A 15,885-nucleotide genomic window follows, 5' to 3' on the forward strand; every position below is an offset into this window, starting at 1 on the left:
ATTATCGGAAAGGTGTGAGAGTATGTAAAGTTTGCCCTCTCTGAATAATAATGGTTTGTTGTGTTCGGCCTAAACTTGTTCAAACCGTACAAAGTTTGACTTCAGTCAAATCTAATATGCAGAGTAAATATAAACAGAGTGGTACTACCTCCATCCTGGTTTTTAGTCCACACCATGTTTTTAATCAAAGTTTGACCACATATTTAGTTAAAAGTTGGACAAATAAAATTACACAAGGTAGCTGAAGACAAAGTTGTGAGAAGGCTTAGAAATCAATACAAAACTTTTGCTCTTAGTACCAACGTCGATGCTTCTTCGAGGAAACATTTGGTTCATATCCAATGGTGTGATAAAATTCCACCAACGTAAATAACTGCTCCAAGATGAACTGATGAAGGATACCGTCTTTGTGGTAACAAGCAAAGAGCACTGATGGAAGATAGCCCGTTCTTCATTGAACATCGATCAACTTCACCAGCCGATGCAACCATGAGCATCAATAGCTCATCATGGTGTGATGCATCATCAATTTTGCCATCATGTTTGGGTCATGCACCATTGAAGTTTCATAATCCTCACAGTGGTTTGTTTCTTCTCGGTAATCAAGCTCGAGAAAGGAAGAATTGAGAAACAGTGGCCATCCAATTTTGTGCAGTTTCACTAAAATTGAGGAAGACATGCCTGGATATGGAAATACGCATCCCAGTTTGCAAAAATATAAAAAATGATATTTAACTAGTGTCGTTTCTTTGTTTTAGAGCATGGTTAATAGTATAGCCAGCTGATGGCTATAAGAAACTTCCATGTCATGTATAGCCATCATCTATAGTCACTTATATAGTAGTGTGGGCTACAAGGTTGGTTGTAACATTACTAATTTTTTCAACCTTCTCCCTTTATATTTCTTCATATTTATTGTATTTGTCTAGGAATCCGCATTATCTAGGCTCTTGCATGAGAGCGCACTCCCCTTATTTTTTCATCTCTCACTCCTGCACATAGGCAAATATGCCATGTAAGCGGGCTATAAGCCCACTATTATACTTGCTCTTAGCATTGGAATAAGATTAACAGCGACATCTTAATTTTCAATAAGAATTAAACGTACACCAAAAAAATGGAAGCATCATGATGATCTTTATGGGAACTAAAGCAGGATACCCAAAAAAAAGCAGGACAAAAGCATTTATCGATGCCTCTACATGGGCATTGCTTCATTTTACCAGTGATAGTTTTATATTAGCAACAGCAATAGGATAATATGGAAAATGACCACACAACCACCATGTACTTTTTGTTAAAAAAACGTGTATACCTCCACCAATTCATAAATAATAAACTAGGACAACTTTTGGAGTGGCCTTTCCTCTATAATAGTAAAAAGTAGGTGATGTTGGACCAGCCGACGAACCCTGGCTACTGTACATGGGGAGCTGGGGAGTAGTGGTATAGAAGAAAACCCGATTGTAGAGTGCAATGAAGCATGAAATCCAAAAGAAGTTGTACCTCAGGTGGGCGAGATGTGGCTTAGGCGGGCAGGCAGGATCTGCCCACACGACGGCAGCGAACAAGGGCATGGAGGACCTTCATCCGCGCCAGCGCCGACTGAGAAAGGACGATGCGCATCGGCTTCCTGAATCGCCGACGACGACAACGTCAACACTGGAAGTCCTCACCTCCCGCAACGGACGGGATCGGGCCAGATCAGACCACCGGTGAGGAGAGAGATAAAGTGGACACTGTCATCTTGTTCAGACTAGCAAAAGGCCCATGTGTTGCACGGAACATCAAGATGCATTCGTACGAGCTGTTTATATTGTGGGAGACAAAGATGAACGAGGGAAGGCCTTATTTGCAAATGTGGAGAGGGGTGTGGGTATCTTTTTGCAAAATTGCCATAGTTTGCTTTCTATTCCTCATATGTAGATCGGATGGTCTATATTGCAGGATGGCAGGCACACCATCATCACCAGCTTGGTTTTTTATAAGAGTATAAGAGTAGAAGTAGAGATAGAGATTTGGAGAGGGTGAGAGAGCGAGACACAACAAAACCTATCAAACAAGAGGATATATATATATATATATTCAATGGAGTAAAAAATCTCTCCATAGCAGTTGTTTTAAATAGAATACGCGTGTTCCCATAAAAAGAAATGAAAACAGGTGGAGAAATCTTTTGTAACGTACCAAGAAAGAAAACTCGATCAATAACACGCCTCCGCTTCTAGGTCGCAGTTTGTATCACTCACGTGTGGTCCCCAACCCTCCATTATTAAGTGAACAAATTAAAGGGTCAAACTATTACGTACGTAAGCTGCCTATTCGTGTACAAATGCGCTCCATCATGTACCCACGGGTATGTCAGAGGCAGAGTGAGTGCGTGTACATTTCTTCTTGTATGTAGTACTCCATTTATCTCACTTCATATTGTTTCCCACTCCTATGATATTCCTATCCTAGGAACAAAATGAGGTGGTACTAAGTTTATGTGTGTGTAGGGAGAACGAGACATCGATGTTGTGTATGAGTAGTCATGAGAGTCGTTAGTATGTGTGTGAAACACGAACGTGAAAGATGTGATTTAAACATTGGTTTTGCTCGATGGTGCGATCCAGCGAAATGAAACGTTGGTTTCCAAAAGAATAATGTACTGCATGAGAGAGATAGAGTGATGGTTTGCTTCTTCCGTCCAAATAACTATACCGGGTCTATGTGATTTGAAAGCTCATTGGTCACTATTGCTACGGCGGTAGAGCATTTGCACTCTTATTTATTTATTCGGTGATAAAACTAACTTTCTCCACTCTTACACCGAAGGAGTACGAAACACGCCAATCCAATGACTACATGGCCCACCTCCCACTATCACCATATTCCTTGAACATCGTGTGACAGATCCGGTCCTTTTTTCTGTGCATAGTACTCCCTCTTTTCTAGTTTATATAGGGCTTAAATTTTAAATCTCATCAACCAAGGCAGATGATGAGTGGAGACATGTATCTCGTAGTTTTACAAAATTACTGAAACTTTAATCTGCATTAATTAGAATATATGCATGGATGACCACTAAATGAGTAGGAATTGTTACATGCATTGGTTGGTTTCTTTTAAATCTTTGCATGCATCAATTTAATGCACCTAGGAATGTGAACATGTGGTGGAAAGAAGTGAAAAAAAGACTTATAATATGGTATAAAACTAAGAAAATGGGATGAGACCAATAAACTAGAAAGGAGGGAGTACATTTTACCACATGACCCACCATACACTCTCACATACTACCTCCGTCCTGGTTTATTAGTCCCCTATGTAATTTATGCATGATACTAGTATATGATACTCCCCACTATGAGTCGCCTTATACGCATACAAAAAAGGACCAGAGGGAGTACGAAGCTTTATGATTTTGTTTCATGTATGTATCCTGACTCCAAGGTTGCCTCGTTACAACATTCCATCAAATACAAAGGAAAACTAACACGCATGCTGATGCATCTCAATGTCACAGACCATAACCAATATTTAATTCACAACTAAAGACAAAAGTTGTGAGAGTGTGTACAAAAAAACTACTAATGGGGTATCTATGAGTTGAACCCTAAACCCTAAGCAGGATATAATTTCCTAGTTAGGTAGAACCTGTCGAAGGAAAGAAGTCTGCCCCCCTAAGAGCATACGATGTTTTTATGCAGTTCCACTAAAATCGAGTTGAGCATCCCTGTTGGCAAAGATATTGAAGAAGTGTGATTAGAATAATAGTAGTGGCACTAGGTCATGAGACATAAACTCATCACAAATAGAAACCGGTAGAAGTAGAGAAAGATCCACATGGAGATGGAGCTACGTGAGGAGCTGCGGCAGTGGAGCAAGCTGGCTCCAGAAGGAAGTTGTACCTAGGACGTCGGGGTGTAGCTAGAAGGGCGGTGGCAGGCGGCATCAGCCCATACCGCGTGGACCCCCGGTCGGGACGCACCGACAGTGTGTTTTCTTCCTCGCAGTTGTCTACCGTGTCTACGCAGAACATCATCCGCTTCCCCCAGTGGCGGGATCAAGCCAAATCTGTGACCAGCGGTGTGGACACCTTCGTTCTATGCTTGTGAACAGAGCAACCCAAGCAAGCAGGCTTGTAGCTTAGGCTCCTACCTGTGTATATATAGTGGAGCGGTTTTCTGTTTCTCTCCATATCAACCTTTTAATCGTTGCTTCGTCCAACTAACTTACTATGTGATTTGACTCCTCCTGAGTGGCCCCTACACGTACTTCCCCTACGTGTATGATTGTTCCCGAGTCTCACTTGTACTTATCTCTATTTCTTGCATGACACATAGACTAGATGCACATAGAGGAATTTTGTTACTGCACTTTGTTTACGTAGTACCTACTCCCTCCTTCTAGTTCACTACTAGTACTCCCTCCGTCCTGGTTTATTGGTCCCCTTTGTACTCAATTCATGGGCTTGTTTTCCTCAAGAAATTGTCTTTACCAACGTATTAATATCGGGAATGCATGCATGAACAATGAATGATTAAACCTTGCATGCAACATTTTGATAAAGCATTGACATATGAACATGTGAATGTGAGGGACTACAACCTCGTGCATGCATGCAACAGTCATACGTACACATGCACACAAAAACGCGCGTGATGCCCTAATGCATGCATGTCCGAGCACACTATGGAACACAAACGGTCACACTCAAGTGCTCAACCTACAGATGCATGCACCCACATACTCAGCCAGGGTGAGCTAGTGACTGTATAAACACCGGAAAATGTATATATTGACTGCAATGAGCGTATTGTGAAGTCCACTGACCGTACTTTTACAAATATACAGTGACAACTAGTGTATTTATCTCGTTTCAAATTAAGCCATATTAACCGGAAAGGAGGCAATATGGACTAGCATTACTTTGTTGTGTCCCGTCAACTTGCAGAACAAGGAGAAGCTTGCAGGACGGGGGAAGCTTGCGCGTGGTGGCTCGTAGGACAAGGAGAAACTTTTGCGCGCGTCAAATTATCACGTGGGCTGTCTTTTCGTATAGAAATGAGCTCCGCCATGTACTCCGCGCGGGTGTGGCCGGGAACGAGACGTGAGTACGTTTGTCGTGTGTGCACCTCTTCTTTATGTGCAGGAACGTACGTGGGTGTGTGTGAAAGAGATGGTTTGTGCGAAACAGAGGCAATGTGTCGATGATATCTCAAACAGAAAAATGTAACATATGCAATATGTGCGAAACAGAGGCCTCATATATAGAGGGAGCGATCCACGACAAGAGAGTGGAGGGATAGTCGGCGTGAGATATCGATAGAATCTAAAACAAGGATAAAGTGTGTGGGTGCGTGATCGATAAAGAGTGCCATCGAATTTGTGTTAGCCCACGTCAAAGATACAGGGCGGATGGCCTACTGGAATGTGAGAGGGCAGAGGTGCAGTTTGTATCAGTGGTATGGATACCTACCTACAGTGTTTGACTATCAGTGTGTGTGTGGGGGGGGGCAGAGACCTAACTATAGAGGTAGAATGATACGTCCATTTTGCATCATGCTTTTATATCAATATTTATTGCATTATGGGCTGTTATTACATGTTATGTCACAATACTTATGGCTATTCTCTCTTATTTTACAAGGTTTATCATGAAGAGGGAGAATGCCGGCAGCTGGGATTCTGGGCTGGAAAAGGAGCGAATATTGGAAACCTATTCTGCACAGCTCCAAAAGTCCTGAAACTCCACGAAAGTCATTTTTGGAATTAATAAGAATTATTGAGCGAAAGAAGTACTAGAGGGGGCCCACACCCTGGCCACGAGGGTGGGGGGCGCGCCCACCCTAACTGGGTGCGCCCCCTGCCTCGTGGGCTCCCTGGTGGCCCTCCGGTGCCCATCTTCTTCTATATGAAGTCTTTTACCCTGGAAAAATCATAAGCAAGCTTACGGGACAAAACTCCGCCGCCACGAGGCGGAACCTTGGCGGAACCAATCTAGGGCTCCGGCGGAGCTATTCTGCCGGAGAAACTTCCCTCCGGGAGGGGGAAATCATCACCATCGTCATCACCAACGATCCTCTCTTGGGGAGGGTGTCGGGGATATACCCCGTAGCGTAAACCGGCCACGAGTATAAACCAGCCGGACTGGATGATTCACCGGCTACCCGCCTGGTCTTGGCGGTTCATTTGTAACCCGGTGGGCGGGTCAGATGGATGACGAGGCCCATGGCCCAGAAGGCCGGTTCATACTTGGTGGGCCGGTATAAGAGGAAAGGCATGAGGAATATTTACAAGGAGTTAAGACCAGGACTTGTATCCGGTTTGTATTAGAGATAGAATAGTCATAATCCTAATAGGACTCCACATGTAAACCGCCCCTTCGACATATATAAGGAGGGGCAGGGCTCCCCAAAGAGGGGACAAGCGACAAGCAAGAAGAAACAAACTTAGGGCTAGACACAAAGAGGAGAGCCGGTTTACGGCGACTCCCTCGTGATGATAATGAGACCTAGCCTCAAACAGCATGTAGGGTTTTTACCGGATAATATTTCCCGGGGCTCGAAGCTGTCTAAATCCCTGCCTTATGTTGCGTCTCTCGATTCCGCTCAACCCCTCTCAAGCTACCACATAGATGCGTTGGCCTCGCAACTAAGTCTTGACACTAAGGACATCTGACGTGTTAATTCCACGATAGTTGGCGCCCACCGTGGGGCTATCGCACAATGGTGTTGAGTTCTTGAAGGGATCGTTTCTAGGGATCGAGAAGTTTGCAACCGTCCAATATGAGTTTTGAGTTCAAGGGAATTTAGGGTTTGGCGTTCCTGTGTATACCGCCGATAAAGCGTGATCCGTCGAATCCGGAGAGAAGACCAATATTTTGCTGCTAGTCGCATGTCACCAAGGCCGACAGGAATTGTGCTCCAGCTGCCACACACCGCGTCAGATCAATCTACGTCAGCATACGCGTAAGGAGGCAAGGGTCAAGACCCGAGGCGGTTTCATAAAATCGATCTGCTAAAGACTGCTAGTACTACGGTACTACTCTTTCCGGCGTCAAGACCGAGTAAAATCCAAAGGATATGTCGAAAGCTACTACTGCTTTGTGCTAGCAAATCATTTGATTGGTACGAGCAAACCGAGGTTACTAGGAAAAAGAACGAGGCGGCAATCTTTCGAGAGACCGGAAAGGAAGAGTTTTTCTGGCAACGCTCGTCTACAGATCTGGCAAGCCGAGTACAACCAGTACTCGCGTGCATCATAAAAAAAAGTGGCAATGATTAAAAAGAAAAACAGGAGGCAGTCGCAGACACGAACTCGCCTACGCCGCTGTCGCTTTGCTTCGCCAGCTGCCTGCTGGACTTCTCAAGCTCGCCCACCCCTGCGAGTCCTCGCTCCCGCGCAGCAGCCGCACCGGCTGTGCGGCCTCTACGCTCCCCGGCTCACCTCCCCGGCTCACCTCGACGCTGTGACCTGCCGCTTTGGCATCGCCTGCCTCCGCATCGCTACTACTTCTACAGCAGTGGCCTCCGAGCCGCGGCGACGACCCGCCACGAGCTGCTACACCTCTGCTGAGCTGTCTCCGAACAGATCGCCATGGCTCCAGGGTCAAGCCGCTTTAACTGCAGGCCGTGTTGTATTAAACCGCCGTGCTCGCCTCCTAGACTGCAGGCCTGCACTGCATCTAAGCCGACCGTCTGCTGAGAGCTACCGTTATTTCAGTCAACCGAACCAACCAACTCAGTCTCAAACCAAGCCGTCTTCCACTGCTGGGCTGCTTCAAGGACCGTCTGCGAGTCGCCGCCTGGCCTTAACCACGGTCGAAGCTGCTGTCCCATCTTTCCTTGCGCTGTTCCCGCTGCTGTGGTCTACCTCTGCCTTGGGCTAGCTTCAGTCGTGCCACGACGCGCTGCTAGCTCACCACCACTGCCGGATCAAATCCCAGGAAGCCTACAGCCTTACATCAACAGGTTGCTGCTACCTGTGAATATGTGGTTGTGGCAGCAACAAGAACTGCGCTGTATAGCCACACGTGCTCAGACAGAAATTGCAAGGAAGGCCATGTTGGGCGGCAGCATGCTGTCAAAAGCTGCAAGCCCGACGCTACGTGGCGAACAATCAACAATGGAAATCTGATGACAGAAGTATCCATGAAACCAAGCCTAATAATGTGCTACTAGCTGACGTGGAGGACCAAATCCAAGGTCCACTACTAATAGTACTTCTCACGAGAGTACTACATGAGGACTATTAGTATCACGTACATCAGAAAAATCATCAGGACGCGCACCAAGCATTATACATCAACAGTATCCGCGTTTATCAGACAAAATATATCATGTGCTATTTTTTCTGTCTACTTTTAGTATGTATTGTTTCGTCAAAGAACAATTACTTGGTCTATGATAATTTTTCGCAGGACCATTATTCCTTACAAGGGTGTTGCATAAAGGGTGCGCGCCAGCATTATTTGTGCAAGTCACTGCCCCCGCTACATCTGCACGCGTGACTGACTCATCGTCCGCGTCCGCGTTTTGTCTCGCCTGAGTCCGGGCTGTTTCCAACGTCGTGGCCGTTTTTCGCGACCACACCGGCTTACAACACCATGGACGACTCGCCCGTCCGCTTTCGCGGCCGGATCACGCGCCCACGCCGGTTTACAACACGGAGGACAACTTGCTCATCCGCATCGGTTATAACACCGTGGCCGGATCATCTGTCTGCTCGTCTGGCCGACTTGTTCATGATTGATTTCAGCTTCACCGTGGTCATCATCAACTTCGCGGACAATTGTTTATTACAAATGAGGTGTTATATTACGGGCACAGAGCACGCGCTGGCAACATCCTGCCCGGCGTTCGTCCGTATCACATTACACGAAGAATGGACGCGTACAAGACGCCGCCCTTACGGCCCGGTTTACATCAGCATTGCCGGGACCGCGCCTGCGATTAACTCGCCCGTCTGTACCAGTTTAATGACATTGGTGCCGTTGCTCCTCGTCTGCACTGGCTTACAATGCCGCAACCGACTCATATGTCCGAGCTGCCCCTGATGTTGCGGTCGTCCGTCTCTCACGGCCTGGTCTACATCAACATACCAGGCCGCACCTGTCTGCATGAGCAAGCCACAGCTTGGGTAGCCCGGTTTTCTTTCAAAATGGAGGCAAATTATCATATACTATCAACCGCCGTCTACACCGGATGGCTCAATGGGCAGGCGCACAAGTCGCCGCCACTACAGTTTGGTTAACTTCAAATCGCCAGTTGGAAGGAACCATTGGCCGAGTTGCTGACACGGCTCATACAGGATCATTTATAACCCGCCGCAGTCATCACAACCTTCTGTGGATTCACATCGTGTTATCAACACCAATGATATACAAGTTATGCCGGTTTATATCGCGGTCAAATATGGAGAGTTTCAAGCCAGCTCCTCGAGTCACCTTGAGACTCGGGGGCTACGATGACATGACTAAGCAAATCTTGCCAGTTTCAGCAAATTTAAGAACCCCGGGACGATGGAGGGAAAGATAACCCGGTCCCGGAGGCTACTGTTATTTGAAGGCCGTCAGAAAATTTCCGGCTTAGTAAGTATATGACAGTTACAAAATCCCGGCTCAATGAAGAAGTTCCGGATCATCAGAAAGGATTCCGGTTTAAAATACGGTTCAAGGGAAGTCAGTCTCACTGAAGCTCTCAAGTATCCGGTTTACAATCCGGTTCAAGGGAAATATATTCTCCCACAAAGCTCTCAAGCGCTCAAATCCGGTTTAAAAATGTCCGGTTCAAAAAGGAATTAACTTCTCGCAAGTTCGAGTTGAAAGGCCATCAGAAAATTTCCGGCTGAAAATGAAGATTCTGGTTTACAATCCGGTTCAAGGGAAAGATGTCTCCCACAAAGCTTTGAAGCTCTCAATATCCGGTTCAAAATCCCGGTTCAAGAAGGATTTATCTCTTGCAAAAAGTTAAAGGGTGCCAAAGAGGACCTGCTGCCATGATGCGCGGTCCAAACATGGGTATTATGCCTTATTGGCTTATCATATTATTGATCACTTGGGGGCTTGGTCGTATCCGAACCATAGCCATGCCTCTTGATCGGCCTAGTGCCATAACATCACTGGGGGCCTTGGTCGTGTCCGAACCAACGCGACACCTTTTGATAGGCGACAGCCACCAGATCACTTGGGGACATGGTCAAGTCTGAACCAGTCACGCCTCTTGGTCGGCCTAAGGCCATAAAATCACTTGGGGGCTTGGTCGAACCCGAACCATTGCCACGCCTCTTGATCTGGCATATATGCCACGAATCATTTGGGGACCTGGCTGACTTGAACCATAGCTACACCTTATTGGGAGCTTGGTCGTGTCCGACCATGGTAACACCATCTGATCGGCTCAGTAAAGCCTCTTTTTGCAAATGGTCTTATCATTGCCTTTGCTTCCATATTTTTTCATAACTGTTATTTGATTTTTGTTGTGCTTTTAAACCGACATTGTTAATCCGTTTTAAACTATCAATTACAAATTGACGGAACAGGGTCAAATCTTAATCCGGAGGCCATCTGCCCGGTTTGATTTTCTGTTACCATCCTATTATGGAGTAAACCGGTGTTTATCAACCCGGCTTGACTTTCAATTACAAGTTGTTAATACAGGATCAAGTTATAATCCGGAGACTATCAGCCCGGTCTGGTTTGACTACGAGTCGCCAGTATTATATATGGTTAAACCGGTGTTTATCACAACCCGGTACGGTTTATCATCAACCGGCACAGTATGAAAGGAGTTATCATTACTCAAGATTGGGGTTATCACTCTTACTACAAAAAATTGGTAAACCAATGATGTGATTCAATATCACAGGTATGATATATTTCATTGATTATTCTTAAGTGCAACCTTGGTTATAAACCCAGGTTATATGTTGGGCATTATGACCCGTCCGGCGGTAAACCGCCAGGACACTTTAAACTTGTTGTATGCAGAAACAGGTTGAATAAAGCATGATTATAAATCACTGATGTTTGTTAAACCGGCCTGGCTTTAAGACGATAAGTCGCCAGTATATGATGAAAAATTATCCGGTGTTTATTAAACCGGCCTGGCTTTGGATTATACGTCGCCAGTATATATTTGGATTGCGCCATTGGAATCATGCGCTTATAAATGATTGGGTTATATTATTCAAATAGCCAAATTTGGCTGAATTTTCATTATGATATTGGATGAATTTTTCATACCGGATTATATTATCTTGAATAGCCAACATGGCTGGATTTTTATGGTTATTAGTAACCGGTATTATTGAGTTTCCAAAGTCGCTTTAGCGCAACAGTTATTATTTTATCAAAGGATACGATTTATTCTACAATGGAAGGAATAGTCCCGAGTCGCTGCAGGCTCACGACCCGGCACTTGGGGGCTACATTATTCAAATTGAGATTACATGCAAGTCTCATGTCGCTGCAAGCATGCACCATGACACTTGGGGGCTAATGCAAAGTAATTTTCTGCTCATACTATTGAAGACCCGACTCATCACATTATAATGAGTCGGCCCTTGGGGGCTACCAATTGCTCCTGTCAACAGTTGAAGGTACAAAGCTTTTTATTCATTATATTGAAGGGTCCGCTACTCAGTTGGTAAAGCACAAGGCTCTTAACCTTGTGGACGTGGATTCAAGTCCCATGATGGGGGTTACATCATATGATGTTATTTTTCATTGAAGTATATATCAAGTCCCAGCTCAATATTATCTTACTAAGCCGGCCCTTGGGGGCTACACATCATTGCTCAAATCTACATGATTATACCTACAAAGTCCCTGCTCATTATTGCATAATGACCCGGCCCTTGGGGGCTACACTGGTTGAAGTTTTTATGAGTATAAGACAATTACAAGTCCCAGGTTGCTGCAAGCATGACAACCCGGCACTTGGGGCTACATAGTATGGAGTATTTAGTTTTTACTAGTGACTGGGATGAACAACATGGATTTCTTCAAAAGTGGCAGTATTGATATTGAAGCAAGTCTTAAACCATAACTTTGTTTTGTTCAAGACTTGGGGGCTACAGGTAATATGAATATAAGGGAGAAGTATCTTCCAAATTTTCAGTTTGGAGTAAACCAGATTAAACCGGCGTTGGGAACAATCATGACCCGGAATTATCAGTTTTTATAACCCGACAATGGTGGTAATCATAAACCGGCAAGTTCTACATCTTCAAACCAGATGAATTTCAGATGAGTATTTCAAGACCAAAAATTTCTTAAACTGACGTTTTGGAAGCCAGTTCAAGTGGATTATTCTTCACAATATTTCTCTATGAGAAACTAATGTCAGCAAATTGAGTATGAAGCTGTTTATTGACCCGGATTTTCTAGAAGAAGGAAATGACAAGGACTTCAGAATGATCAGATGCCGGTTTACAAGAATTCTTAGCCCGGAGCATAGTCTGTCAAATTTGTTCTTGTATTTGTTTTACAAGGATCAGTTTAACATGGATAAATCCAAATTAAACTGGGGGCTAATGTCGGGGATATACCCCGTAGCGTAAACCGGCCACGAGTATAAACCAGCCGGACTGGATGATTCACCGGCTACCCGCCCGGTCTTGGCGGTTCATTTGTAACCCGGCGGGCGGGTCAGATGGATGACGAGGCCCATGGCCCAGAAGGCCGGTTCATACTTGGTGGGCCGGTATAAGAGGAAAGGCATGAGGAATATTTACAAGGAGTTAAGACCAGGACTTGTATCCGGTTTGTATTAGAGATAGAATAGTCATAATCCTAATAGGACTCCACATGTAAACCTCCCCTTCGACATATATAAGGAGGGGCAGGGCTCCCCAAAGAGGGGACAAGCGACAAGCAAGAAGAAACAATCTTAGGGCTAGACACAAAGAGGAGAGCCGGTTTACAGCGACTCCCTCGTGATGATAATGAGACCTAGCCTCAAACAGCATGTAGGGTTTTTACCGGATGATGTTTCCCGGGGCCCGAAGCTGTCTAAATCCCTGCCTTATGTTGCGTCTCTCGATTCCGCTCAACCCCTCTCAAGCTACCACATAGATGCGTTGGCCTCGCAACTAAGTCTTGACACTAAGGACATCTGACGTGTTAATTCCACGATAGAGGGGGTCAATCTCCATCAACATCTTCACAAGCACCATCTCCTATCAAACCCTAGTTCATCTCTTGTATCCAATCTTTGTATCCAAACCTCATATTGGTACCTGTGGGTTGCTAGTAGTGTTGATTACTCTTTGTAGTTGATACTAATTGGTTTATCCGGTGGAAGATCATTTGTTCAGATCCTTAATGCATATTAATACTCCTCTGATCATGAATATGAATATGCTTTGTGAGTAGCTACGTTTGTTCCTGAGGACATGGGTGAAGTCTTGCTATTAGTAGTCATGTGAATTTGGTATTCGTTCGATATTTTGATGAGATGTATGTTGTCTCTCCTCTAGTGGTGTTATGTGAACGTCGACTACATGATACTTCCCCGTTATTTGGGCATAGAGGAAGGCATTGGGAAGTAATAAGTAGACAATGGGTTGCTAGAGTGACAGAAGCTTAAACCCTAGTTTATGCGTTGCTTCGTAAGGGGCTGATTTGGATCCACTAGTTTCATGCTATGGTTAGGTTTACCTTCATACTTCTTTTGTAGTTGCGGATGCTTGCAATAGGGGTTAATCATAAGTGGTATGCTTGTCCAAGAAAGGACAGCACCCAAGCACCGGTCCACCCACATATCAAATTATCAAAGGAACGAACGCGAATCATATGAGCGTGATGAAAACTAGCTTGACGATAATTCCCATGTGTCCTCGGGAGCGCTTTTCTCACTATAAGAAATTGTCCATGCTTTTCCTTTGCTACAAAAAGGATTGGTCCACCTTGCTGCACCTTATTTACTTTTATTGCTTGTTACCCGTTACAAATTATCCTATCACAAAACTATCTGTTACCTACAATTTCAGTGCCTGCAAAGAATACCTCACTGAAAACCGCTTCATTTCCTTCTGCTCCTCGTCGGGTTCGACACTCCTACTTATCGAAATGACTACGATAGATCCCCTATACTTGTGGGTCATCAAGACTCTTTTCTGGTGCCGTTGTCGAGGAGTGAAGCGCCTTTGGTGAGTGGAACTTGGGAAACATTTATATAGTGTGCTGAAATTTTCTGTCACTTGAAACTAATCCTTTGAGGGGCTTGTTCCGGGCATCTTCGCCCCGACCAGTAGAGCAAAGAGTTGCTCCTCAGCCTACTGAACCTACTAAAAATGTTTACTTTGAAATTGCTTCGGGTATGATAGAGAAACTGCTAGCTAATCCCTTTGCAGGAGATGGAATATTGCATCCTGATTTACACCTTATCTATGTGGATGAAGTTTGTGGATTATTTAATCTTGCAGGTATACCCGATTATGTTATTAAGAGGAAGGTCTTCCCTTTATCTTTGAAGGGAGATGCATTGACATGGTATAAGCTACGTGATGATATGGGATCTTGGGACTATGAATGATTGAAATTGGAATTTCACCAGAAGTTCTATCCTATGCATCTTGTTCATCGTGATCGTAATTATATATATAATTTTTGGCCTCATGAAGGAGAAAGCATCGCTCAAGCTTGGGGGAGGCTTAAGTCAATGTTATATTCATGCCCCAATCATGAGCTCTCAAGAGAAATGATTATTCAATTTTTTTTATGCTCGACTTTCTCTCAATGATCACACCATGCTTGATACTTCCTGTGCCGGATCTTATATGCTGAAGACTATTGAATTCAAGTGGGACTTATTGGAAAGAATTAAACGCAACTCTGAAGATTGGGGTTCCGACGATGGTAAGGAGTCAGGTATGACACCTAAGTTTGATTGTGTTAAGTCCTTTATGGATACTGATGCTTTTTGTGGATTTAGCACTAAATATGGACTTGGCTCTGAGATAGTAGCTTCTTTCTGTGAATCTTTTGCTGCTCACGTTGATCTCCCTAAAGAGAAGTGGTTTAAATATAATCCTCCCATTGAAAGTAGTTGCACCTGTTACAGTTGAAGAAAAAATTATCACTTATAATGACCCTATTGTTCCTACCACTTATGTTGAGAAACCACCTTTCCCTGTTAGGATAAAGGTTCATGCTAAATCTTCAACTATGGTTCTTAAGAGTAATACTAGAACCTATACACCTCCTGAGCAAGTTAAAGTTGAACCTAGTATTGCTATGGTTAAAGATCTCTTGGCTGATAATATAGATGGGCATGTTATTTACTTTTGTGAGGAAGCTGCTAATATTGCTAGACCCGATGCTAAGATACATAGACCTGTTGTAGGCATGCCTGTTATTTCTGTTAAAATAGAGGATCATTGTTATCATGGCTTATGTGATATGGGTGCTAGTGCCAGTGCAATACCTATTTCCTTATATGAAGAAATTATGCATGATATTGCACCTGCTGAGTTAGAAGATATAGATGTTACAATCAAGCTTGCAAATAGAGACACTATTTCACCAATTGGGATTGTTAGAGATGTTGAAGTCTTGTGTGGGAAAGTTAAATACCCTGCTGATTTTCTTGTTCTTGGTTCCCCACAAGATAGCTTTTGTCCCATTATATTTGGTAGACCCTTCTTGAATATTGTCAATGCTAGGATTGATTGCGAAAAGGATGTTGTTACTATTGGTCTGGGGAATACGACACATGAGTTTAATTTTGCTAAATTTCGTAGACAACCCCATGATAAAGAATTGCCTAGTAAGGATGAAATTATTGGTCTTGCTTCTATTTCCGTGCCTCTACTGATCCGTTAGAACAATATTTGCTAGATCATGAAAATGATATGTTTATGAATGAAAGAAGGGAGATAGATGAATTATTCCTT

The sequence above is a fragment of the Triticum aestivum genome, chromosome 2B, assembly GCF_018294505.1.
Source record: "Triticum aestivum cultivar Chinese Spring chromosome 2B, IWGSC CS RefSeq v2.1, whole genome shotgun sequence".
Classification (NCBI taxonomy): domain Eukaryota; kingdom Viridiplantae; phylum Streptophyta; class Magnoliopsida; order Poales; family Poaceae; genus Triticum; species Triticum aestivum.